This window comes from Antechinus flavipes, chromosome 6 (genome assembly GCF_016432865.1).
Source record: "Antechinus flavipes isolate AdamAnt ecotype Samford, QLD, Australia chromosome 6, AdamAnt_v2, whole genome shotgun sequence".
Taxonomy (NCBI): domain Eukaryota; kingdom Metazoa; phylum Chordata; class Mammalia; order Dasyuromorphia; family Dasyuridae; genus Antechinus; species Antechinus flavipes.
Window position 1 is genome coordinate 145,937,236 of NC_067403.1, and position 27,128 is coordinate 145,964,363.

A 27,128-nucleotide genomic window follows, 5' to 3' on the forward strand; every position below is an offset into this window, starting at 1 on the left:
TCCTCCCCTCTCCCCACTTCTTCTCTCCACCTGCTTGGAGAAAGCTGTATTTCTTCAGACAGCCCTCATAATTGCCCTTCTGTGCCTGATTTGGGCCTCAGGAAAGGCCCACAGCATCTGTAAAGCTGGCAACAAAATGGTATTTCCAGGCAGGCACAGGGTTGCTGAGGAGCGAGCCAATCACCAGCTTTGTCTGAGCAGCTGAGAAGTTTGCCGTGTATGACCAGGGTGTTCAGTAACAGACCTGAGCCCAGAGCACAGTGAGCAGAGCAGAGTCAAGCAGAGCCCAGCAAGTGTTAGGGTCAATATTTATAGATCACTGCCTTCTGGAGCTGCCTCCAGGAGAGGGCCAGGGCCAGGGCAGGCAGGCATGGAAAGAGAAAAAGCCTTCAGTGCAGGGGAGGCAACTTGGAGTTTGAATTTCCACTGCTGAAAAAATTTTCTTTTTGACCATGAGGTTCAAGCTTTCCCTGCTGAATCATAACACTTTCGCACTGAGCTATGACAAGGGAGGGGAAAAAAAGCTAAAAGAGCAAGTCTGTCTTGAGTCAGAAGGTAAGTCATTAGTGGAGTCTTCACTTTCCCTTGCTCAGTTCACTGCTGATTGCTGTACTTCGGGCTGGTGCTCTGGGGTTAGACTAGAGTAAGAAGTCACTGGTGGGCTAGATGCCTGATGGAGAAGGGATCTCTAGGCTGCCCAGTTGTGGGTACTGCACTACCCTTTGTAGCAGTGTGTAGGGTGTGGGATGGAGGGGATTGAGAAACATCTGAATTTTGAGATTGTATGCTATTTCTGATCAGAAAAACTATACCAGTTCCCTGTTGACATCTTTCTTGGGGTTAGAGGGGAGGAATAGAAATAATTGAAACATCAGAATAATCAATTAGTAAATCCCTCCTAACCCTCCAGCTGGCATCAAAACATACCTGAAAATAAATATATAAAAGTTTATAGATTTAGAATGTAACTTAAACTGAAAACTGAAGACTGGAATGGGATATAAGGGGAAAGTTTGAGAAGTTTTGAGTATGTGTAGTACACATTCTTTCTGAAATTAAACTAGAAATGTCCTTCAAGAGTGCTAAAGTCGATAATTGGATACTGTTTATTGCATAGATTCTGAGCATCAGGCAAGTGATGAAGTTTCAGAATAATCTTTTTAATCCTTAGATGAAAGAAGTTCCAAATGCCTTCGTGCATTTCTCATGTGTACTGTTGACATGATTGTCTCTAAAATATGAGAAAAGAATCCTTCCTCCACAGAGCTTCCCCCCCCATCTCAAATATAACTTAAACGTCATTACTGTATACTCTTAATTTCTTTGATTTTTTTCAGTTCCAAATTGTAAAAATATTGAAAAGTTCAGGGAGAAAATCCATCTAAGTGTATTCTCATATTAACAAATCCTAAAATATGTACATTTGTGTTTATGACATTTAGTTTTGAAGATATATTACTTCACTAAAAGAAAGGACTCTATATACAGTAGTTATTAAACATTTGTTTGATGAATTATCTCCTGACCTTAGCTTCAGGCAAGCTTAAGCTTCAGCTTTTTAAAAAAATTAAAGCAATCTGTAATTGGATATGTTTTCATTTTCACGTTATCAGTGGTGATGTCTTCAGGAGGTGGAGTTAAATATAGTAATTCATTATTCAAACTAATTACAAAATATTATGTTAACGTTTCCTTGAACTTAGAACTCAGACAGTTCAGTGAGACACACCAGAAGAATGGAACAGTATTTTGTCTATTATTAATCAGATGGTAATGCATTTGCTGGACCTGACAATATTTAATAATAGTTAGCATTTAGATAGCCCTTTGAGGTTTGCTGAGGACTTTACAAATATTTTTCTTATTTTATCCTCAAAGCAACTCTGACACTAGGCACTATTATTATCCCCATTTAACAGATGAAAAACTGAGGCTGAGGCCAAGTGATTTGTCCAGCTAGTATTAGAAATTTAATCTTCTGTCCTTCAAGTTCAATGTTATCCACTATGCCCTCTAGTGTTATGAGACACAAACATCAGATAGACATACTAATTCTTCCATAAGAGGGAAAAACAATCTTATAAAATAGTAAAGGTGAATTTAACTACTTTTGGGGGGCCAAGGAGCTTAATAAAGGTAACAAATATCAATTGAGGATTTAAAATAAGATATCTATTCCCTCATTAAAATACTTAAATGTTTTGTTTTTTTTTTAACGTGTTATCTTTGAAAAAATATTTCATTTTTTAAATTTTGGAATAAAGGGCCTTTTTTGAGGAGGAAGGAGGGGATCAGGGTCAAGATGAAGCTTAACAGTGTGTCAGTTTCTGATTTAGTTCATGAAGATTTTGTTAGACAACCTTGACAAGAGTACAGGAGAGCATGAATAAGTAATGTGTAGAGGAAGATAAGGATGAATTGTTATCTGCACTGTTGAAAGGAGTACCCATGTTTATGAAATAACAGACAGATCCATTGGTATGTACACACATTCATAAACATATAAACATACATGTGTGTGTATGTTTTAAAAAGCTGAAAATGCAACCATCGCTAACTTTGTCAAGCATTTCTCTCTTAGAGCAACTATACAGTCAGACTTTTAGAACAAATCTTTTAGAATACCCAGGCTAGATCATGGCTCTAAAATCTTTCCAGAGTAACATTGCAGTTTCATTTTAAAATTATATTTTTAAATTTTTCTTTTATTTGTTGGATCAGGCAGGATTCACATCAACACCCTCTATAGATCTGGGAAGTTTTAACACTGATAGTATGGTGGTAGTGGTTTGATTTGCCTGGAACAAAGTCCCTCCTATCTCTTGCTCAGGGTACTTTGCTGCTTCAGCTTCAGTTTGCCTGAACTAGGGTGCTGATAATAGAAAGGGAAAGGTAGAGACAGAAACTGCAGCTGCTACAAAGATTATGTCAAATAAGAGGTTGTAAATTCAGATTTTGAGCTTGCAGAACTGGTGTCTTAATGATATTATTTTCTGTAAATAAAAAAGTCAAGATTAGATGATTTAAAAGAAAAGGTGATAAACTCAGTTGTCGAGATTTTAGATTCAAGATGACAGTGAAATATACAAATGGAAATATTTAGAAAAAGGAAGAAATTTGTTCATTTTTGATATTGTATTATATTTATTATAATTATAATTTCATTCATGTGGAAATATCAATCACTATATGTCCCAGGAAATAATCTTTATGATTTGATGTGACTAGAAATATTAATCACTTGGTAGTTATTGTTCTTGTGATGAACCTTTTTACATATGACAAACACATAGTTTATTGTCAAGTCTGAACTTGATGCCTTCCAGTCTGGTAAAAGCTAGCAGAACTTGATGACATCTTCTAGAACCCAGTATGATTCCATGTAATAATGAGTTTTAATACGACTTTACTACAAATTTAGTGGCTTTAACATATTAATAGTTTTTTACAATAACTAAAAAATCATCATAGGACATCATTTTAATAAACAAACTTTTATGTACTTTTACAATCTTACTGCTTTTTATTCCCTCCTCATTTGACTCTTTTGTCCTATAATTCTTGAGGCTAATAGATCAAAACCTTTTTTGTACAGATGGGTGAAAGGCTTCTTAGCCAAGCATACAAGTACATATTTTAAAAAAAAACAGCCATGTGGTTTTGTACATGTGTTTCCATATGAGAATCAAGGCAGATTTGCAAGGTAGTCAAGTTTGTCTTTAGCATCTCCGTTTTCCCTTCCTGTGCTCCGGATTTCCTCCAATGTCTATTCAAGTATCCTACATTCTTGTGCTTTTTCAGATCTTCTTGAACAAAGGGAACAGATATGAGCTATCCCAATATGCATTCATCAGTATATATTATTATGGAATAGAAGGCTTAATGTATTTTTGAAGGAATTTCAAGCACCAAATCAGATTTATGATGGACATTCTTGGACAAAAACCCTTCCATGAACTCCTGAAATTGTCATCTTTATACCATTCTACCTCCTGCAAAAGACCTTTCCAGGTCCTCCTTTTCTTTTTGTGCTATAGCATTCCTTTTTTGGAGAGGTGGGTAGGAAGTAATTTAATTATTTTATTAATGAAGTCAACAGGTTATTAAATTTAAAAGAATGGTCATTTGGTTATTTCTTAGACCAAAGACAATCAGACCAAAGACAAACATTTCATCAAGGTTTCTTGGGATTTATGAGGGGAGACAATGTGAAAAGAAAAATGGAAAAATGGCTATTGCTTGATAAAAATCAAAGAGGGAAATTCCCTTTGATAAGTAGACCTTTCAGATAAAAGACGCAAAGGGAAAAAGTAGATGTCGCCCTTCCTCTGGAAACAACTGATGCAGTTCCCTTGCTCTGGTATGGTCTGTTTTTCTCTAGCCTAGAGCATTCTTTTTGAGATTGCCTTTCATTAATTTTGTCTGTCCTTCTGTCTTTCTGTCCTTTCTGTCCTTCCTTTTTTCCTTTCTCTCTCTCTTGCTTCCTTACTCTTTTCCTCTTTTTGTTTGTTTGTTTATTTTTTCTTTTCTTTTCTTTCTTCACCTCTATTTGTATCTCTAGTGTTTAGCACAGTGCCTGCCATATATTAAGTGCTTAATAAATGCTTATTGATTATCTGATATCTGAATAACTGCATACATTTTTCATTTTCCCTCAAAATATCATCTGTGATATAAACACAATCATCATATTTGAAAAATGTCTAAAAATATGGACATAAAATAATATAATCAAACATTTATTGATAATAAATTATAAACAAATTTATTTTAAAATAATTTGGCATATATATATATACATATATATGTATATATATATATATATATATATATATATATATATATATAATTTTACCATTTATTCAAGATGAAAGAAAACTCCCATACTAATGAGATAAATATACTTATTTACTTTTACATAAAGAATTAAATCTTGGTGGAATATTTGATATCTTTTACTGTTGACAAATGTTTTTGCTTCTCTCAAATTCAGTTACATCCTATATAGGGCCATTATTCACAGTTTAAGAAGCTTTGTATCTACTAAGCCACCTGCTTCTGGTGGCAAGAGGTCAAACAAGTGACTGGAGTTTGACCCTATAAGTACGCCATTTGCCTTCCAGTATTTGATGGGTAAATTTAGATTTTTGACTAGCTTGGTCCTGTGAGAGAATCCCTATTTAGTCATTGTTCATTTAGTTTTCATATATTTGCCTTGGTCCAATTTATTACACTGACTCATTGTCATTTTAGGCCTATAGTAAGAACAAATAGATTTGAACCCTGAAGTGTGTGTGTGTGTGTGTGTGTGTGTGTGTGTGTGTTTATTCCTGATGTTTCTGCCATCTTCAGTTAGAATTGGTAGCAAGAATTTTCTCAGTTTTCCTGATTAATCCAGGTTACATTAGTTTGCTCATAGGCTATGTTCAGCATGTTTTCTCTAAAATAATTTTTACCCTTTGGAGCTTAGTCTATATCTTCATTGACCTAATGAGAATTCAATTATGACATCCTGGTTTATTTTTATTTCATTCTTTTGGAACATTCATATATGACGTATGACTTTTAATTAGCACAAACATTATCCAAGGGCTCTGAGTTGGAAAATTTCATATCACTATCTGTACTGATTAACCGGCTAATATTTTATCTGAGCTAGCTATTAATATTGCTCCTCTTTTCAACTTTTTGTTTCCTGCTTTTTATTAAAATTGTGATTTCAAATTTAGAATACAAAGTTGTGGTATGATATAACAAATTAATACTTTATTGGATAAGCTAAGTACTTCTACAGATGAAATCCTCCCCCTTTCCTTGTTCCATCTTTATAGCTTTTTAAACTTCATCAACAAAATGATGTATCTTTATTTCTAGTACTAGTTTTGTCAACTAACCTTGAGATATAATTCTGTATGTATTGTCAGGGCCTCGTAGACCAATTGAGCCTGACAATAATAGAGAAAGAAAGCACGGTGACCCAGGACATGAAGTTCCACTGAACTAATTCAGGGCTCTTTGAATATGGATTTTTTTTTCTTTTGATATGAGCCAACCTGCAACCTGAAAGCCTTTTGAGTTAATCATTAATGATTGAATTGAAATTTGTACATATTCTTACTAACAGAAAGAGACAACTCATTTTAGAAAAAAAAATTCCCCTTTTTTATTACAGGTCCAAGTACCTTGATCTGTAATCTCAATATAAAATAAGGCCATTATAACCTATCTATCTGAGCCCTCTGTGTTGTCTAAATTGTCTTGGATTTACAGTGTTCTTCTACCTTATATTCACTCCAAAAGGAAAGTAAGATAGAAATAAACTTATTACTATAATTGAAATTTTTTTTCACTCACTGTATTCTCTCTGATGCTTAGGTTTCTTCTAATGAAAGTGGCTACTTAAACCCTCTCCCAGAAGCATAGAGATGTGCACATGTTATTTTTAATCTCAGATATGATGTCATTAGAGCAAGGAATGTGTTTGAGAAGGGATGTGTCTGAATAATCTTGGGCCCTGGGGTTTGTACTATTTCACTTTTTAGTCATTAGAATATTCTTGTGGCAAGCTTCAGGTCTTACCTGCTACAAGTTTGGTTGACTTGCCTAGCATAAACTTATTTTAGGAGATGGAGGAGCATGAACCATCAAAGAATATGGAGTGAAATGGAGGCAGGAGGAAAGTAGATTGGGAGGAAAGTAGATTGGCTGTTATTTATTCATTAGTCCTTGATGAGTATTCAGTTTTGCTATAGGGTACCAAATTTCCACTCATTAGACAGTACTGGTACTATTTTAGCCAAATTATAAGTACCACAAATCACAAAGTACCCTAAATATTAATAAAGAAAAAGAAATACTATCCAGATGAATTAATCCACAATGTTCCTCTTTACCTAAATGCTCTTCTGCTGTGTTCAAAACTATTCATGGTAACATTCATTACCTCCTGCTTAATGAATCTATTCCTTTCATACCAGTTAGAATTTAACACATGACCTCATGTAATAGTGAGAACAAGAACAATTTACTTAAAATAGAAAGCATTGTGATATTAAGGAAGTATCGAATAACAATTAGTATTAAACACAGGAGACATAATTACTGTTTTGAAGTACCTTCTCCCCTCAGATAACTCAGGTTATGAAAGTCTTAGTTTCTGATCAGGGAAGTTCTCTATCCCCTTTTCTTGTAACTTATCCTTCCTACCATTTCCTCTCCCATTCTCACTCTCATGTTTTTAATAGCTTCTATATAGAAATATGGTAGGCAACCACTACTATTAAATTTAAAACACATTTTTGTTAGCCCTTTTAAAAAAGTGGTTAGATTTCCACTTTTATTATTCCCTCCAAACAGCCATTTTTAAACTGGATTCTTAAAGTTGAGTCTTTCAATGTAATTTTTAAAAAGCTATTTTGTTAACTGTATTTTGATACATGAGCCGTGATAAAAAGAAAGGTTAAGGATCTCTGATTTATAACCTAAGAATTTTTTTTAAAAGATTAAAAAAGAGGAAATACAAATCAGAACTAAACAACATGCTGGAAAAAATTAACATCATATGTGCCATTCCATATCTCTGGATCGCCCTTATTCCCTTCTTATAAATGAGATATCTTTTCATGTACTTTTCTTTGGGGTCAATCAGTTTTAAAAAATAATTTTTGCAACATTCATTTTTATAATTTTATTGTTGTTTTTCCATTGCATTATTCAGTGTATAATACTGCTGTCTTTATATGTGTTGGTTTTCTGCTTCCACTTTCCACATTGCTCTGTATTCATCATATTCATTATTTCATGTAGGACAATCCTATTCTTTCATATTCCTTTACCTCCACAGTTGATAAGCATCTACTTTGTTTCCAATACTTTGCTACCAGAAAAAAAAGTGCTTCCTGGCTATGCGGAGATTATATATTTGCTTTGATAAATTTCTTTTTATCAGTGACCTCCTTGGAATGTATGCCTAACAGTGGGATTTTTGGATTAAGGAATACATATTTTTACTCACTTTATTTGCATAATTTCAAATTGTACTAATTCACAGCTCTACCAATAAACATTTGTAAGCCTATCTTTTCATAGCTTATATAATACTGACTTCCTTCAGTTGTCATCTTTGCCAATTTAGTGGGTTTGAGATAAAACCTCAGCATCAAAAATCTTTAAATTATTTAATTAATTTTAATACACATTGCTTTGTGAATCATGTTGGGAGAGAAAAATTGGAACAAAAGGGAAAAACCACGGGAGAGGAAAAAATACAATAAGAATAAATTAACATTGCTTGTGTTCATTTACATTCACTCTCCAGAAGGTTTTTTTTTTTTTTCTGGATGCAGATGACATTTTCTATGCAGAGCCTTTTGGGATTGACTTAGATTTAAAAAATATATATAGTTTTCTTATTATTTGTAGTTTGGAGCATTTTACCATATAGCTATTAATAGTTTTCCATTATTTTAATAGATATTCATATCATTTGAATGGTTATCTGATGAAGAATATTTTAGATATCAAATTTTTATCTAAAAAACTTGATTTAAATGTTTTCTCCAAACATTGCCCCAAAGAAAGTTAACTGCTTCTTACCTTAGATATATTAATTTTGTTTATTCAGGAGACTTTTATTTCATATAACCAGAAATGCTGATTTTTGTCCTTTATTATCACCTCAATATATTTCTGACTAAGAATTTACATCCTTTGACCACTGAAATATATATGATTGTCTCTTCTAATTTTGGAATGATTTTTAATGTTTAAGTAATGAATTGATAGTTTATTGTAGAATATACTGCAAGAGAGTCTTATCTTGATTTCTACCAAACTGCTTTCTAGCTTTCCCAGTAGATCTTATCAAATTGGGAGTTTTCTAGCTATATCTTATGTTTAGTTTTCCTTATATTTTTGTATTTTTCCTGCTGTTTTCAAAATGTGGCTAAGTTTAAAGATTAAAATTTAAAATTTAAACCTTGATCTGCTGTTTCTGTAAGGCATTTCTCCTCCCTTTCATGAACTTTTTTTTTTTAAATCATTACTCTTAGCTTTTGTTTCCCTATCTCCCATTCACTTCTCATCTCTTTGCAATTTGATTTTTAGTATTATTACTTCACCAGTGGTGGTATTTTCTCAGACTTTATACTTTTAACCACTACAGTTTTTTACATAATTGAATAGCCCTTACTTCAGGATTCTTTGGCTTTCCTTGGCATATGTGAAACTGTTTTATCTTGATATTACTTGCATGGGTGTCCCCAAAGGCTCTGTCCTTAGTTTTCTTGTCTTCTCTCTATATACTCTATCATGATAATGCCTTTAGTTTTTTGAGTTCATGTATATATTAAATAAAAAAATCTAAATACCCAGGCCTACTCTCTCAACTGAATTCCAATCAGGTCTGCTAAACATATCCACTTAGGTGTCCTATTTGGAAGTCAGCATGTACAAAATAGTATTCATTGCATTCTTTCTTAAACCCAGACCTACCCCAGATTTTCTCATTTTTTTGAAGTCACTATCAACCTTATATTGTCATTGAGATTTCCCATCTCAAAATGTTCCCCTACTATTTCTTTTCGATAACTTTTCATTTCCAGCCAGGTGCCAAGACTTTTAAATATTATCTCCCCAGTGCTTGTCAAGTCTTTCTTTTCTTTACTCATATTACCCTAAATAGATGTTTTCCGAAGAAAATTCTGTGTTATTAGGAGAAAACTTGTCATTGAATGAGATGTCTGGGAAAATTTCAAAGAAGCTCTGGCACTTGCATTGTTCTTTAAAGTTACTAGAGCAATTCAAAGTATAGGAAATAATGTAAACAAGTATATAGAATTATGAAGACTAAATATGTGTTCAGAAATACAGAATGGAGACTATTCTAATTTGTTGATGCATAAAGCATGGAGAAGACATGGAATGTCTGGAAGGGTAGGGGATGGTTCTAGATTACAGAATGGCCAAAATGCCAAGCAGGAGCATTTGAACTTTTGGATTATACAAATAGGAGGCACAGAAGATTTTTGACAATAGATTAACATAACCAGATCTATTCCAAAGCAAGTTTCTTCCCCTATATACCCCAGGATTGGTAAACTGGAAGGTTTGGAATGGCGATGCAAGTGGAAACTTGAAAAAGTCAAGGAGCAACTTTTTAGAATCAAAGAGTTGATCATGTAGTAAGTATGTGACAAAGAAACACTAATGATTAAAAACTGAAGATCATTCTAAGTAACGGGAGAAATGTTGCTCATGTCTAAGCCAATATGATAAAAAATTACAATGCCATCTAAATTTAAATATGATAAAAAATCTGAAAGAATAAAAAAAAATCAGGGGGAATCAGTGGGAAAAAAAAGCAAAGAAAAGGGGGAACTAGCAGTACCAGGACTATTTCACAGCACTGTAATTATCAAAACAGTTTAGAAATGGATAAAGAATAAAATGATCAATCAGTGGAGCAGATTAATACACAAAATTTGGAAGCAAGTAAATAATGACTGAGAATTGAGAGATCCCAGCTATGCCTCCAAAACTATTAAATTATACATACTCTTGGCTGAGCAATATACAACTACATCTACTGCTACTGCTCTTCCAAAGAGATCAAAGAAAGAGGCTAAGAACCCATGTAGATAAAAATGTTTATAGGTCTTTTTGTGATGTCAAAAATTGGAAACTGAGAGGTTATACATCAAAGGGGGAATGGCCAAACAAGTCATGGCATGTAAATGTGACATGATGTGATTTTGCTGTGAGAAATGATGAAGTTCATGGTTTCTGGGAAGACTAATATGAATTGATGCAAAATTAAGTGAGCAGAATTAGAAGAACAATTTACACAGTAACCATAATATTGTAATGAGTCAACTGTAAAAGACTTAGTAACTGATCAATGTAACGACATTCCACTTCCCCATGATTCCAAAGGACTCATGCCAAAAAGAAAATTGTATCTAGCTTGAGAAAGAGAACTTTGATAATCAGAGTGTAGATTGAAGAATTTTTTGCTTTTTTTTTTTTTTTTTTTTGCAGAATACAGCTGAAGTGAAAATGCATGACTTTACATTTGTAATGGGTTTTCTATATATTGCCTTCTCTATGGTTGCTGAACTTGTGGAACCAGAGTGAGAACTTGGATCTGAAAATAAAATAATTTGGGTTTTTAAAAAGTGATGAAACAGTCCATCAAAACATTTATTAAGTGCTGATTTTATGTCAGAGACTTCTAATCTCTGAGGATACAAAGAAAAAGGAGAAACGAGTTTGTGATCTTGAGATTTTTATAGTCCAATGGGAGAGACAACATATATAAATCATTAAAGACAAATTATATAGAAAGTAGATACAAAGTAATCTGCAAGGGAATAAGAAAAGCCTATGAAAAATAGCATTTGAACTGAATTTGAGAGGCAACTGTAGATTGATTATCTGGCAAAAAGAAGCTAAAAGTGCTCAAGAATAGATAGCTAGGCCAGAGACACGGATGGAGATTTAGGTGGCTCCTTGTCGATAGAGTGCTATGTGTAGAGTCAGGAAGACTAATTCAGATTCAGATTCAAGTATTTAATAGCCATGTAACCCTGCACTAATAACTCAGCTTGTTTGTTTCAATTTTCTCACTTGTAAATTGTGTATGGTAATAGAATCTATCTGGGAAGCTTACTGTGATTAGATGAAATAATATTTGTAAAGCATTTGGTGGTATACAGTAGTGTTCAGTGTTATGTAAATGCTGCTATTGCAGCTACTGAAGAACAGGAAGTAAGTCAACACCAGATTAAAATGTAATTGGGAAATATTTAACAAAATAAAAAAACTGTACAACATAGGTAATGTCAGTCTATGGTTTTTGAAGTCGAGATCCTTATATATGGTTTAATTCACCAGATTCTATTTGTCTGACATGACTATTTTAGTGTACATGGAATAGAGTAATGTATGAGCTGAGTATGAGATGAAATGAGTAATATAGGGATTAGAATCGAGGAAAGATTTGGCAGTTTTCAGTATTACGATAAGTTGTTGTTTAAAATATAGTAGAAACAATTAGATAGCTACAAGGAGTGCACAGTTGAGAATTGTTTATTTAGGTATTGTAGGAGGTAAAATATGATCTTGTACCTTCCTTCAGCAATGCTTAAGACCCTGTACACCTTGGTTTTTTTTTTTTTTTTATATGGGTCTAAAAAGATCCATTCTTTTGGGAGAATTTTGCAGAATTTTCGCATCCTCACTTTGTGTCTTTGTTCTTATTTTGGGGAAATTATATGACAGGAACAATATTAGGTTTTTAGAGAAGTTTACACTGCTTGACCCAAGAAAACAGAACTAGGAGGTAAATTTTGCTTAAAAGCAACCTTAAGCTTGAGATAAACACTTTCTCTCCCCCCTCCCCCCCACAGTCCAAGCTGTGCAAAAGTAGGATGGTCTACTTTGACAGAGAGCTGTGTTACTTAATAGAAAATTCTTGAGAATTCTACAAAGAGAAAAATTATTCTAGAATTTTTGCTGTGTGTTTACTGCACAAGGTCCTCACTTTATTCTACCTTTTTACTTTGTTTCCATGAATCCTGTGTATATTAATGGGAACATTGCCTCAGGCTATTTTTAATAGCTATTTTTCTTGCTTCCATCTTAGTAATATGTTTTGTTTTGTTTTTTGCTAAAAAGCTAATAATCTGTTTGATTATTGATAAACAAATTGGCAGGGGCTTGTGAGCAGCAGTAATTGCAACCCAACCCCTCAGGGTTATCCCTGAGACTAATAATCAACTGCTTTCCTGGGATGAAAATGAGAGTTTAAGAAGTGAGCTAGCTCTCAGAGGGTGCTATATATGTGAAGCACTTTGCAGACTTGGAGACACTATATAAATGTCAGATAATATAATGAAGAACCAAGTTTATATACATTCTAATTTTTCATGATTTAATTGATTTGATTAGTGGATCCTTGAAATAATCACAGGGAGCCCAGCCAACTCTAATGTTGTTCAATGCCTGCTGGACTTTGCAATCCTTGTACCCTAAAAGGCCATAGGAGAAGATATCTGAAGTAATTTTCTATCAACAAAGATTCTGTTAATAAAGCAAGAGATTTGAAGTTTTCCTAGTGCACTCAAAGTCTGCATTTACATTTAATATTTACTTCAGCTAAACCCACTCAAGGGCTTCAGGCCATAACAGTTTGTTCAAGACCAACGATAATATGTTGGCAGGTCATTACTCTTAAGGATCTTGATTTCCATGGAACCATGGAAAAGGACAGCAATGTAAAATGAGCATACTGGTGTGTGTGCTTGTTTTATTCCACCTCTCTTTCCCAGGTATATTAGTACTAACAAACTAACCCTAACTCCTCCTCCAAGAAAAAAAATAATTAGTTGGGTTTGCATTAAGGTCTTTGTATTTATTTTGTGATTAACAAAGGAATACAACATTTAAAAAAGACCACTTTTTATTGAGGGAGTAAATTTTTAAATTATGCCATATATTTACTTTATTATTAAGTTTATTCTAATGACATGATATATTCTGCTTGCCTTTCTTAGTAACTCGCATTATATATCTGCCATTGAAGAAAAGGTGTCTGTATTCTACCAAATCAGTTTCAAGTCAATGGCTTTGATCCCTTAAAAACTTTGGATATCTATAGTATTGCCTTGGTTTAAATGAAAAGAAAACTTTAATTTTTATCAGAAAGGGAGTAAATAAGAAAAGCCACTTAGCTGACTTTGTTCCAAGTATATAATAGTGAATATGTTATACCATGTATTGTTCATTAAGTTTGCATGTGATGTCGATCAAACTGTACAAGAATCCAAATGTGATATATAGAATAGGTCTGTTGCCCTCTCCCCCACCCCCTTCAGTATTAATAAACAAGTCAGTTCCTTCCTCTTCTTTACTCTGGGATCTTCTCTCATGCTAGCAACTTTAGATTTCATTTAATTTAAACTGACAAACCATTTCATGTTAAGAACCATTGTGCTGGGTATAATGGAAACATAAAAAAGAAAAACAATTCAGTTCTTGCTCTCAGAAAGCTTTAATTATATTGTAGATTCTATTTGGATTTATTCAACAGCTAAATGATATGATTTCAAAATTCCCTTGGATCTTAACTAATAAAATAAATGCCCTTGAATATTATATAAAATTTAATGCAACCTTATACCAAATTGTGTTCCATAACAAATAGTTTTACAGTGAAATTATAGTATTTTGACATTCAGTTACACAAACATAAGTTTTTAAAAATTGGGAAATGTTATCTGTATGTTTAGAGAGCCTAAATTTAATTCTTATATTTACAGGTATTTGGACCATAAATATGAATTTGAACAGACTCCATATTCTAAATACTCCCTGAAGTTCCATACAAATGCAAAGATTGCCTTAAAGTTTGAAATATTTGGGATTTTTTTGAAAGTGATTAAATAAAATGGAACTTTATTCTTGGTAGGCCTTTTTGGGTTTTTAATTCTCTTTATATGATTTTTTTCCTGCATAAATATTTTAGTTGATACCTTGACTATTTGGAAAATAGCTATTCTTCTCTCTGTTCTTTTCTTTCTTGGCCTGTTTGGGAAAAAAATCAATCCAAATGAATTCAACAAGTTTTTAATTAAATGCCCACTATGGAGAATCCCTGCCCTGAAGAAGTTTACATTCTGGAAGTGGTATGGCGGGATGGAAATCCAAAGAGAGCTAAAAAGTCAATATACAGAAATAATTAGGCATAGTATGAACATTCTGACATAGTTGGATTTGAAAAGGCCTGATGTTAGAGGTGGCCCCAGGGTCTAGACTTGAAGAGAGGCACATATTCTTAGAGGTGGAGAAGAGGAACAGGAATTTTTCCAACCTAAAGGAAAGTCTGTGCAGAGTCATTAAGGTGAAAGATAAAATATTATTTAAAATGTTATAAAAAAGAGGTCTGTGTATTAGGGAAATAAGATAAGGATGTATGATCATTTTGGAAAAGATAAGTAGGAGACAGATGATGAAGAGTTTTAAATATTAAACATGAGAGATTGCACTTTATATTGTAAGCCATGTTTATAAGGAGGTACTTTCCATATGTCATTTCCCTAAATGAAGGCCTCAGCAAGGAAATAACCAATGGGAGGAAGGGGCCAGGTGGAGGCATAGACCAGGGTGAGGATGTCAAATCTGTTATGCCATTGATGGGTGAATGGCTTCTGCCTTTCTAGTTTAGACAAGATAAAAAAACAAAATAAAAAATTTCTAGAAACTTGTAGAGAGAGGTAAAAATCATTATTGGCCAATCAAGTACAATGAATTCCATTTCAATATGATAAATTATTATTATTATTATTCTAAAAGAAATACTTGAGAGAGCTTTTAATTCTTGTCTTGACTTACTAGCTTAAACCCCTCAAAGTACCAAAGTACATTGGTAAGAATGTTCCAATGTAATGATTTTGAAATTGAACAATAGTTCAATATCTTAGCAAGCTGTCAAGATATTTTAATTGATTTTATATTAATATTGGAGCAGAGACAGTCATTTTTAGTGCTTTTACAGCTGTAAAAACACGCCTATTACAAAAACAGACTAAACTGTATCACAGGATTCCCGGTGCCAGCAGCATTTTAATGCTTCATTAAGGACCCAACATTGAAAGCATCTGTCCTTCATTTAGGATACTATAAGTAAGGGTATTTTTTTAATAGTACAGACAAAATTAGAAAGATTTACACAAACGATGTTTCTTTAGGTTGCTTGGAAAAAGGAGCAAAATTTCTCTGAGAAAAAAAATTGTTAATAATTTACAGCATCTGGATTGATATTCCAGTGTCCCCCATAAAAGCAAGCAATTATCTTACAGAAATGACCAGTGGAATCCCCGGTCATGACAAGAAAATATTTTTAAAGCATTCCTGAAGGAATATATTTTATAATCATCTTAAAAAGAAGAAGAAATAAGAAAGGAAGTTAGATCTGCCAAGTTTTGTTCTGGTTTTCTTTTTTGACCATATTATTTGATTCTCTTCCTGAGACCCTTGCACAGTGATTTGTGCACAGTTATTTCCACCATATTTTGTTGTCTACAAACTGCTAACTGGTCAGGAATCATAGCCTCCAGGGAACAAGTATGTGTTGCCATTGGTGAATTCTGATGGATTACATTAATTTAAAATGTAATATATAAATGTTAAATTAATTTTCACAAGGAATATAATTATTGGATTTTATTTTACAGACTTGTCCATCTGAAAAGAATAATTCTATTAGTCATGGCCATTTCTTTAGTTCCTAGTTCCTCATGTATTCTTCAAAAAATTATATTTGTTATTTCAAGTATACATACTGTGGCAGGTAGAAACGAGTCTTTTACTTGTGCAGCTAACAACTCTTTCAACTCTTAAATAAAAAGCAGAGGTTTTTTTTTTCCCCTCACTTATGTCTTGTTCCTCTTTGGTAATTTGTTGAATTATATACATCCCCTCTCAGAACTACATTTTTAGATGCATAAAATAAAAATACATAGCATGAAAAGGGAAACCAATCAAATTGAAATAAAATTATTAAAATATGTTTTTAAAAAAAGTTTCCAGATCACAGTATTAAAACTCCTGATATAGATAGTTCTTGAATTACTATAACTAACAATCATTTAGGTGAGGGTTCCACCTTAAACTGCTGAGCTTTTTTGAACCTAGCTAAACTGGTTCCCAGGAAACAGTTAACATAATCTATTGTTAGGATTAGAATCCTTTGAAGCTTGGTGGTACCTATCCAAATTTGCAATTCACTGGCAGTCTTCTAAAACCCAAGGTCTCCTTTAAACTCTTATCAATTATCCAAATAGGATTTTAGTCCTGTCTTCTTTTTTGGTCCAGAACTGTGAGTCTAACTCATCCAAGTAATGAAGTTTAACACCTACTCAGCAGCTTACTGATTGAAGAGAGTTGCCTATGGCACTGAGAGGCAGTGTGATTCGTCTAGGATGAAAAAAAGCAGTATTGACACTGGTGGTCTTGAACTCAGTTCTTGCTGATTCTTTTCCCATTATGCTGGGCTTTTCTCTCTCTCTCTCTCTCTCTCTCTCTCTCTCTCTCTCTCTCTCTCTCTCTCTCTCTCTCTCTGTCCTGTTTATCTGGATAAAGTTTACTTGAACCTGATATTCTTCACAAGTTCTGAAGTACTTTCCCATGTCTTATTTTATGGTATATAGTTTAGGACTAGGAAAATGAATCTATTGAATATTTGAGACAGTATGACCTTTGCAGAGATCCCCCTCCAGGAAAATTTCATGGATTCTAAAAATTAAAAAAACTTATTTGAGAGGATATGTACCAGTTCTAACTATTTTCTGGGATAGAAGTAGTCATTCTTTGATAATTAAAAACAGAGTTTTAGCTTTTCATATCAACAGTGGTTATAGGTGAAACTCCTCCTTACCCTGTAAGTGAAATATCCATTCCTTCTATTTGCAGCTCTTAGCACAGTTCCCAGAACATAGTAAGTACTTGTTATGGGTTTTTGATGATAATATAGATTTATGGTTAATTCTAAGGCAGGTTTTCAAATCTTTCTTGATTTTTCCTTCCTGGAGTGGTTTAGTCTTCTACAGAGAATACTTTTTAAGGATGCAACAGAAGTCAACTTTTCTTTATTAGAGATAAAATACCTGAAAAAATAGAGACAGCAAATAAATAACATGTAAATAGAGAGGGAAACTCTAGTTATAATGGTGCTAATTGACCAGGCATTGGGAAAGAAGAGGATAATTTCAACATGTCTCTAAGTATGGCAAGTAAAAGTCTATTCAGGTAGATAGCAAATTTGATTAAGGCAGACCATTCCTTAAGGAGAATAGTGAGCCAGATAAGGATTAATCTAGTTATGATTCTTTTTGGTTTGGGGTTGCATTGTCTTTCTTTGATAATCGTTTATTTCTGGTATCCTTCCATCCTAGCACCTCTCCTCTCTGTAGAGTCAAAATTCTCCTGTTCAGTCCATCTTCCATCTCCCCAGTGTTCACCTGGGGTGAGGGTGGAGGGAAGAAATCCTCTCCCATAAATCCCTTTGTCAATAAGGGGCTACAAAGCTCTTTCAAGAAATAGTGCTTTAAAATTGTGAGTACTTTGGAAAGAAAACTGTCTGATTCTAATCTGCATGGATCTGCAAGGTAATTAAATTCTTCTTGTACTTATTGTTCTTCCCAAGTAAGTTGGACATTTTGTATATGCTTTAAATTGTTTTAATCATAACATGGTTTATATTTCCTACTGAATATTGAGCTCTTTGTATATTTATTTTATTTTTTCCTTATACATAGGTTAGCATTATGTTGGGCCATGTACACCCTATTTCAAACCCTCAAAGTAATCTACAGCTCCTCACTTTATCTTTCCACACATATCTAATCATTTGCCAAGTTTTGTCTTACTGGTTTTTTTTTTTTTTTTTACCTAAATGGCAGTTGTCCTGTTTCTTAACTTAGAGAGCCAAGACCCTAATTCAAGCCCTTATCACTGTGATTACAATATTTTCCTAACTGGCCTCCTTGTCTCCCAGTTTGAAACTTCTCTCCAATATCATCTTCCACAAAACTACCAAAGTGATTTTGTCAAAACCTTGGTCTATCAGGATAATTAACACTCTTATTCAGTAAAACTTCTAGTGCTTCCCTATTACCTGTGGCATCAAACAATAAATTCCTCTACAATTTAAAAAAAACTAACATGGCTCCTTCTACCTTTTCTAGCTTTATTACAAATCACTTCTTTTATGTATTTTGTTAAGTGACTTGCCCAAGGTCACACAAATAGCATGTGTGAGGGATGGTCTTGAACCTAGAACTGTTTTGCTCTGAGGTCAGTTCCCTAGCCACCACACCAAGCTACTTCTTATAGTCTGTCTAATGATCTTTCTGACAGAATGTAATATTCTTAAGGCCAGGGACTATTTCATTTCTATATTTTTGTCTCCTATACTTAGCAATGTGGTGTCCAACAATTGAGATGTTTAGTAAATGTCTATTATTTAATTCTCAATTGAAGGTAATGTTTTTGAATTTCTTTAGGACTGTGAGTGTACACATATAGGTGAAGTAATATTTTGATTACATTTGTTAAGACAGTGTTATAATCCAATATACTTGTAGGTAGAATGAGGACAGTGTAGAACAGATCCCTCCATCTCACTGGGTTCCTTCTCCTTTCCCCCATGCCCTTTAAAATAGTTAAGTAGTTTTGTGGAACTTTTCATTGAAGTTGGAGGTTGCGGGAAAAAATTAACTAGTTCTTAGAAACCTAAAATCACAGTATATGTTATATAGCTTCCCCTTTTTATACATGAAGATATGATGAAACCGCTAAGATAATCTAGTCAGAGACAGAGCAGGACTGAGAATCCTGAAGGACTAATGCTTGGAGCAGTCCTTTTATGACATATCCATCTCTTGTAAGGCCTTAAAAACCCTCCTGTGTTCTTGTCTTACCTGAACTTAGTCTGACCACCAGAGAGCAAAATTAATGAATTTGGTCATTTAGTGAAGAGGCAGGTAAAGATGGGAATCTGAGTGGAGATCTGCATATTAGGCCATTATCATTAATTTTTTTCTAAACACCCAGGAGGAATCTATCCCTGGGCTTTGATATAACAAACAGATGCTCTAAGCCATTTCATTGTATTAATGGATAGGAAAAGCACTATTTGGAGGTAGCTTCTATTGGGGGAAGGTAGACCAAATGAATAGAAGCTATTGAAGTAATAGTTGTGGAAATACTCCATCAATCAGAAAGGTATATAATAGATAAAGAAGGATGATGATGCTCTGTATACTCCATTATTGTACCCTTTTGGCATGGTGAACTTCGTTGGCTTTCTGCCCAATTTCAAGTGTATTGTTTGGCAAATTCAGAGCACTTATAAAGTATTTTTAAAAATGTCTGGTTTATGTCTCCTCTATAAACCAGTTACTGTTAGTTGTTTCATATCCCTGGATATTCTCACTTAATTATCTAATAGTAAAGAAGATAAAATTTATTCAAAGTGTTTTTGGGGGGAGGTGGGAACATGAGGGTACTCATATAAGATATCTCCTCTATTGGTTGTGTCAAGATTGCCTAGTATCATACAGCCATAAAGTCAACTAGAATGAATAAAGCGAGACAGATTTTTTTGTTTTATTTTTTAAAAGAGCTAAAAGTGTTATAAATAAAATAAAATCATCAGAGAAAATATTTTGAAAAGAAGTGAGATCTTTGGAGGAAATACTTGAAAGGAATAAATTAGGGAAGAAAGAGAGAGGTATCCATGTAATTAGAGTGTGCAAATAGAAAATTATAATTTCAAAGGGAAGGAAGAGCTCATGTCTCTCAAAACTTATTTTCATATCAAAGGTTCCAAGGTAACATACACACAATGTTTGATGAGATATATATTCAACTCTATAATTTTATTAACAGGGGAGAATAGTCAATTAGACAATAAACATTTAGTATACATTTACTATGTGTTGGGCAGTATAGGGACACGAATTTGGAAATCAGAAGGAGCTTACAATCTAAATCTGGAAGACACACAAAACAAAACAGAAAATTTGGGGCAAATTTAGGAAGAAATTCTTCATAGCTAAATAAGCTAACTTTAGGAGGGTGTATCATGAAGATGGCTTTTAATAGGAAAGAAAGAATGGGTGAGATTCTTTGATTGGATGCTGGATGAAAAGAGTTGAGAGGAGAAAGAAAGCTGAGCTGAGTGTACTCCTCTCACCTGCCCCTTTATAGCAAGATGGGTAGAGGAGGAAGGAAAACAGTGAGAAATAAGAGTAAGAGAATAGGATGGAGTGAAATACATAATTAGCAACCATCAATTTAGGAAATAAGTGGATGACCTTGGAAGAGAAGAGTACAATTGGTAAAAAATCTAATAATGTTTATTTGCAAGGAAAAGACACTTGAAACAAAAAGATTAACAGAGTTAAAATATGGGGTTTGAGCAAAATACATTATGCTACAGTTAAGATTTTAAACAAAAAGAATGAGTAATCATCATGATATCAGACAAGGCAACAGCAAAACTTAACAATAAAAGAGAGATGACGAAATTAAATTAGACTAAAAGATTTTATAGACAATGAATCAATATCAATACACTGACGGGAGTGATGTCTAAATATTTAAGGGAGAAAGTAAAGGAATTACAGGGAAATATGACAATAAAATTACCTCAAAATGAGAACATCATTGCATCCCTTTTAGACATAAACAAATCCAACCAAAAATAAACAAGAAATTAAAAGTATAATACAATTTTAGAAAAAAATAGATATATTAGATCTCTAGACATTATTGAATGAGAATAAAGTGAGTATATAAAGTTCTTAAATATGTGTGTTATGTTTACAAATTTGGGCTATATATTACTGCTTTAGAAGAAATCTTCACAAACAAGTGTAGGAAAACGAATTGCATCATGACTGATTTGTTGTTTCTTTGGTTGTTTTTTCAGTCATACCCAACTTTTCATGATCCCATTTGTAGTTTTCTTGTCAAAGATACTGAAGTAATTTGCTGTTTCCTTCTCCATCTCATTTTACAGAAGAATTAACTGGGTTAAGTGACTTGTTTAGGATCATGATTAATTAATATTATGAAACAATATAATTTTATTTAATAAAGATCCATTGAAGAAAAGATTAAAACCTATTGCAGACTAAGTAACTTAATCCTAAAGAATTAGGAGGTCAAAGATTCAATCATAGAAACAGTAATTAAATCATAATGAAAAATGGAGAAACATTTACAAATCTTTCAGATACAAACAAAAGCAGTTCCCAAGAGAAAGTTTATATTTCTGAACACTTTCATCAAGAAAAGAGAAAATAGAGATCAGTGAATTGGGCGAGCAACTTACAAAAAGCTAAAACCAAACAAACAAACAAACAAACAAACAAACAAACAAAAAACAAATCTTAAAGCTCCAACTAAAAATCAGCATAGAAATTCTGAAATAAAAATGATGAACAAAAACAAAAGCAAAGAGACTATTGAATTAATAAACAAAAATAGGAGCCATTAAAAATGACTAAACCTTTAGTTAATTTGCTTTTTTTTCTTAAAAGAGAATAAAATTATCAGTATTGATAAAGAAAAAAAAACAATTCCTAACAAAAATATTAGAAACTATCTTGCATAATATTATATACCAATAAGAATAATGAAATAGAGAAATATTTAGAAAATATGAAATGTCCAAATTAATAGAAGAAATTGCAAATTTAAACATCAAATCTTAGAAATAGAAATGATTAAAACTAATACTTGATAATGAACTATCTCAAAATATTGGCTCCAGATTAGCTTTCAAGGGGATTCTGTCAAGCAATCAAAGATATTTGCAATAATAAAATAAAAAGAATTCTACAAATTTCTTCAATGACAAAATTTTCCTTCTATTTAAAACAGTGAAAGTTTAGATAGAAAGCAGTATCCTTAATGAAAATTGGTGATAAATTAAAAAAAAATTAGTAAAGAGATTATAGCAACATTTCAAAAAGATTATTCTCTGTAATTAGATTGAAAGTGCAGAAGGAATGTAGTATTGGCTCAAAATTAGTAAAACCATCAACATAAATAGATACCATTAATAACATTATAATAGTAATCACTTCATTATAACAATAGATACAAACAAAAAAAAAGCTTTTGACAAAATATAACACTCATTTCTGTTTAAAAATCAAACAAATGAGAAAATGGAAGTTTGCTAATCAGTATCTACCTAGCTAAAAACCAGGAACCAAGATTATATGTAATGGAGATAAACTATAAGCCTTTCCAAAGAGATTAAATGTAAAGCAAAAATGTAATTTCCATTCATATTATTGGTTAGAAAGGTTAGTCAAAGCAATAGAACAAGAACATGAAAGTGGTGGAATAAGCATGGGTAAAGAAAAAAAATAACACTTTTTTGAAGATAGTATAATGGTTTATTTAGAGAAAGATCCAACTAAAAATTTTTGAAACAACAATTTCAGCAAATAGTGGGATTTAAATTACCAGCATTTGCATCTATTACAAACATTTCATTAGAACAAGATAGAAAGAGAACTTTCATTTAAAGTAATTATAGAATGTATAAAATATTTATTAGTATACCTATGGAGACACACAATGGACCCTTGCAATTAATCATTCAAAATTAAATTTATAGAAATAAAAACAAATAATTAGACAAATATGTAGTGTTCTAATTGGTTTTCTGGAGGTCTCTGGAGCAGCTTTCTTTTCAGTAATCACCCCAAGAATAGCCAGGTGTTAAAGTCCAAGTTCTTTATTGTCTCCTTGCCTGAGGCCCAGGATAGCTTGGTCTAGGTGGAGGAAATGCAGAAGGATAGGCCAGCCACCAGCCAGTGGTATGAGATGGAGTGAATCTCTGTGTCTGAGGGCTTGTGCTCCAGCCTCCAGTCACCACAAAGATGGGAAATGGGATGTATCTGTCTCTCCTTGGCTCTCAGAGCTTGAGCTCCCATCTCCAGTGTTCTGTGTTCTCCAACGTTGGCCCTGGTGAGTTTGTCCCAGCTTATATGCTCTATTATAATTAGAACATTTATAGTATTCTGAATATAAACAAATCATTGTATCACTAGGGAATCATTATTTGTATTAAGATTAAAGATTAAATCAAGCATCCTGAACTAGATTAAGATTAAGGTTAAATTAATTAAGATTAAATCCATTATACTGAACTAGAGAGCTATTAATCACCATGCTAAACTATTTAACCATTGTTTTATCAATTCCACTGACTTAACACCTTGCAAGAATCCTTGTTTCAAGTACAGAGTTCTGGCCCATAATACAATATTTATTGATTTTGTGTGTGCAGAGCCAAGATGACAAAACACAATGCTACTTAAATTAATGCATGCATTTAGTGCCATAACATAATCAGACTATCAAAGGATAACTTTACAGAACTAGAAAAAAAAAACAAAATTAATCTAAAAAAACAAAAGATTAAAAATCTCAAGAAAACTTTAAAAAAAAGTCAGGAAGAGGTGGGCCCAACTGTACCAAAAGTATGAAGAAATATGCTCATACAAGATGATAAAAAATGCTTTAAATGACAAATAATTAGAATAATGTAAATAAAGACAACTTCAACTTTCAAACTCCATCCATAACCACTCAATTTCTATTTCCTTGCCACTAAAAAAAGGACTGCTCCAACATTTTTTGGATATATAGGTCCTTTTTCCTCTTTTGTCATCTCTTTGAGATAACAGATCCAGCAAGGATCCTGCTGGATCAAAGGATATGCACAATTTTATAATCCTTTGGGCATAGTTCCAAATTGTTCTCTCGAATGGTGGGATCATTTCACAACTTCATCAACAATAATTTAGTGTCTCAGTTTTCCTGCATTCCTTCCAACATTTATTATTATCTTTTCCTGTCATCTTAGCTATCTGTTGGATATGAAGTGATACTTCAGAGTTGCCTAATCCCTATTTCTCTAATCAATAATGACTTAAAACAAGAAATACATATTTTTTAAAAGTAAAATGATAAGTGTTGGAAAGGTTATGTAAAAGAATCACATTTATGGACTGTTAATAGAACTGTGAATTGTTCAGACTATTCTGAAAAACATTTTGCAACTATATCCCCAAAGTCAACTGTGAATGATATCTATATCCAAAGAAATCAAAGAAATAGAAAAGGGAGAATATATGTACCAAAATATTTATAGCAATTCTTCTAAAAGTGACAAACAATTGAAAACCTAAGGGATATGCCTACATTTTGAGAATCAGATGAACATTTTGTGGTATACAAATGCAATGGAAAGGATAAAAGTGACAGTCTCCAAAAAAATCTGGAAAAACTTGTATGAACTGATGAAGAAAGGAATGTGAATATCCAGGAAGACATTATATAACAATGACCGTATCTTCAAGACTAAGAACTTCAGAAGACTTAAAATCTCTGCTAAATGCAGTAACCAGCCATTAATCCAGAGGATTAATGTTTTACCCATCTACTTCTTGAGGAGAGATGTGATTGATTCAAGACAAAGAGTATGACATACATTTTTGCAAATGGAGATTGTGGTAATTTTTTCTTTAAATGCATACTTAAAACAATTCTCTCTTTTTAATCAAGAGAAAAAATAAGTTCTCATTAATTAAAATGAATTTTAAAATATTTGCAAATATCCCACAATATCTTTATTTATAGCAGAGAAGTCGTGATACTTGGAAATTGATTTTCAAAGAGATTAACTAATGTAACCTCCCTAATTTTATAGATGTAGGAACTGAAATCTGAAGAGGTAAAATTATTTGTACTAATAATGAGTAGTGAACTAGAAAACAACTGATATCTTCAGTACTTGAATGGATTTAGGATCTCAATAACTTAGGATATTCCATTGATCATTATGGGTTATAAACTATCATCTCTTTTCCATCCGTTCAGTTTTCTCTGAAAGATCTTCCACAGAGGTTCTAGCCAACATATTAGAAACTTTTCTCAGGGTTCTTTCTTACAGTAATAAAGAGAAAGTATGGCACTTAGGCCATCTATCTATCTTTGTTTCCTTGCTCTCACTATCCAAGTAGGCAATAATTTTTTCAAAATAAATTTTTATTATTACTTTGATTTGTTTTACATCTTCAGAATTTCATCAGTAATGCCCTTTTATTTCATATAATAGATAGTGTCCATAAAGACAAAGAGGAAGAATTAAAAAAAAAAAACAGCAAAATGATCAATACATTGGAAAAGTCTGAAAATGTACAATGTACAATACTTGTGGACCTCTCATCTATTTAAAAAAGTAGGGGTATGTTCTTATATCTCTCCTTTGGAGCCATAAGTATTGCATGTAATTTTGAAATATTTGCTTTTGTTTATTTTATGGTTGTAGGTTTTTCCCACTTACAACATTTTAGTCTTTATGTATATTATGTATATTTATGTATTTTTTTGACCCTTCTTTTTTCATTCTGCATTAAATCACGTTAATTTTTTCCATCCTTTTCTATGTTCCTCATTTCTTATAGGATAGCAGTTTTTCATTCCATTTATGGTCCATTTTTTTTAACTATTTCCCAACTAATGGACATCTACTTTGTTTCCTATTATTTGCTATGTGCTGGAGTGGTGGAACCAGTAAGAAGATGAGATGAAACAATCTTTTAACCCAGGAAATGTGAGGATTGGCAGGAAGAATCCCTTTGATAATTGTAAGGTAGAGAGAGTGGGCATAGGGAGGGGGGCTGGAGAGTGAGCCCCAGTATGGTGGAGTAGGCAAATACCTACCCTGTAGTCAGGAGCATCTTCCCTTGTGCCTTAGTGTAGCCAAGAGAAGCCAGTGGATTCCTACTCTTGAAAGCATCATGTGCTTTGGTATAGTCCCTGGGGCAAGCTGTCATTATCTAGGGCCCAGTTTTTACATGCCTTGGTGTGGCCCCAGGTAGGCAGGCATCCTGCAGAGTTCAGATCAGAAAGGACTATGGCATGACCCCAGGTGGGCCAGTCTATGTTTTTCATCAGTCAGATCTCTATGTGCTTCATTGTAGCCTCAGATAGGCAATCATCTTCTAGCTGCCAGCCTATCATGTGCTTCTGTGTAGCCCTGGGGATATGCAGAATACCCCACTGGTTGTAAGCAGATGCCAGTCACCACCACAAGGATCCCAACTTAGTACCAGGTAAATTGCCAGACTCCCATAGACTCTAGTAGTGCTAGCCAATCTCTGCTTTACTCTTTTGGCTTAGCCGCAGACATGAGGGTCCCCTTCTGGACAACATCAGTACAGTGCTAGATAAACAGTTAGGGCTTGCAGCCACTGGCATAAGAAACCTGAGAGAGTACTTAATCTACCCTGTGAACACAGCTCAAATTTAAAAGAAAAGGAAAAGGAAAAATAAAATAATCTGACCATAGAAAGTTATGATGATGACAGGGAAGATCAAGAAGACAAACTCTGAAGAACACAGAAATGTCACAATTCCTATTTTGAACCCTAAAAGAAAATCAGAAATTGTCTCAAGTCCAGAAAGAAGTCATGGAAGAACTCAAAAAGGAATGTATGAATCATATAAGAGAGGTAGAAATGAGAGTGATGTAAGAG

General features: G+C 33.1%; 1 protein-coding gene across 1 annotated transcript in view; it reads left to right on the forward strand.

Annotated features, from left to right (window-relative positions):
* Positions 1 to 253: 253 nt before the first annotated feature.
* Positions 254 to 27,128, forward strand: part of BMPR1B (bone morphogenetic protein receptor type 1B) — a 211,343-nt gene continuing 184,468 nt past the window's right edge. Inside the window, exon 1 of the mRNA XM_051967073.1 lies at positions 254 to 555. The gene's annotated coding sequence lies outside the window, so the exon portion shown is untranslated. The remainder of the gene's footprint in view (positions 556 to 27,128) is intronic.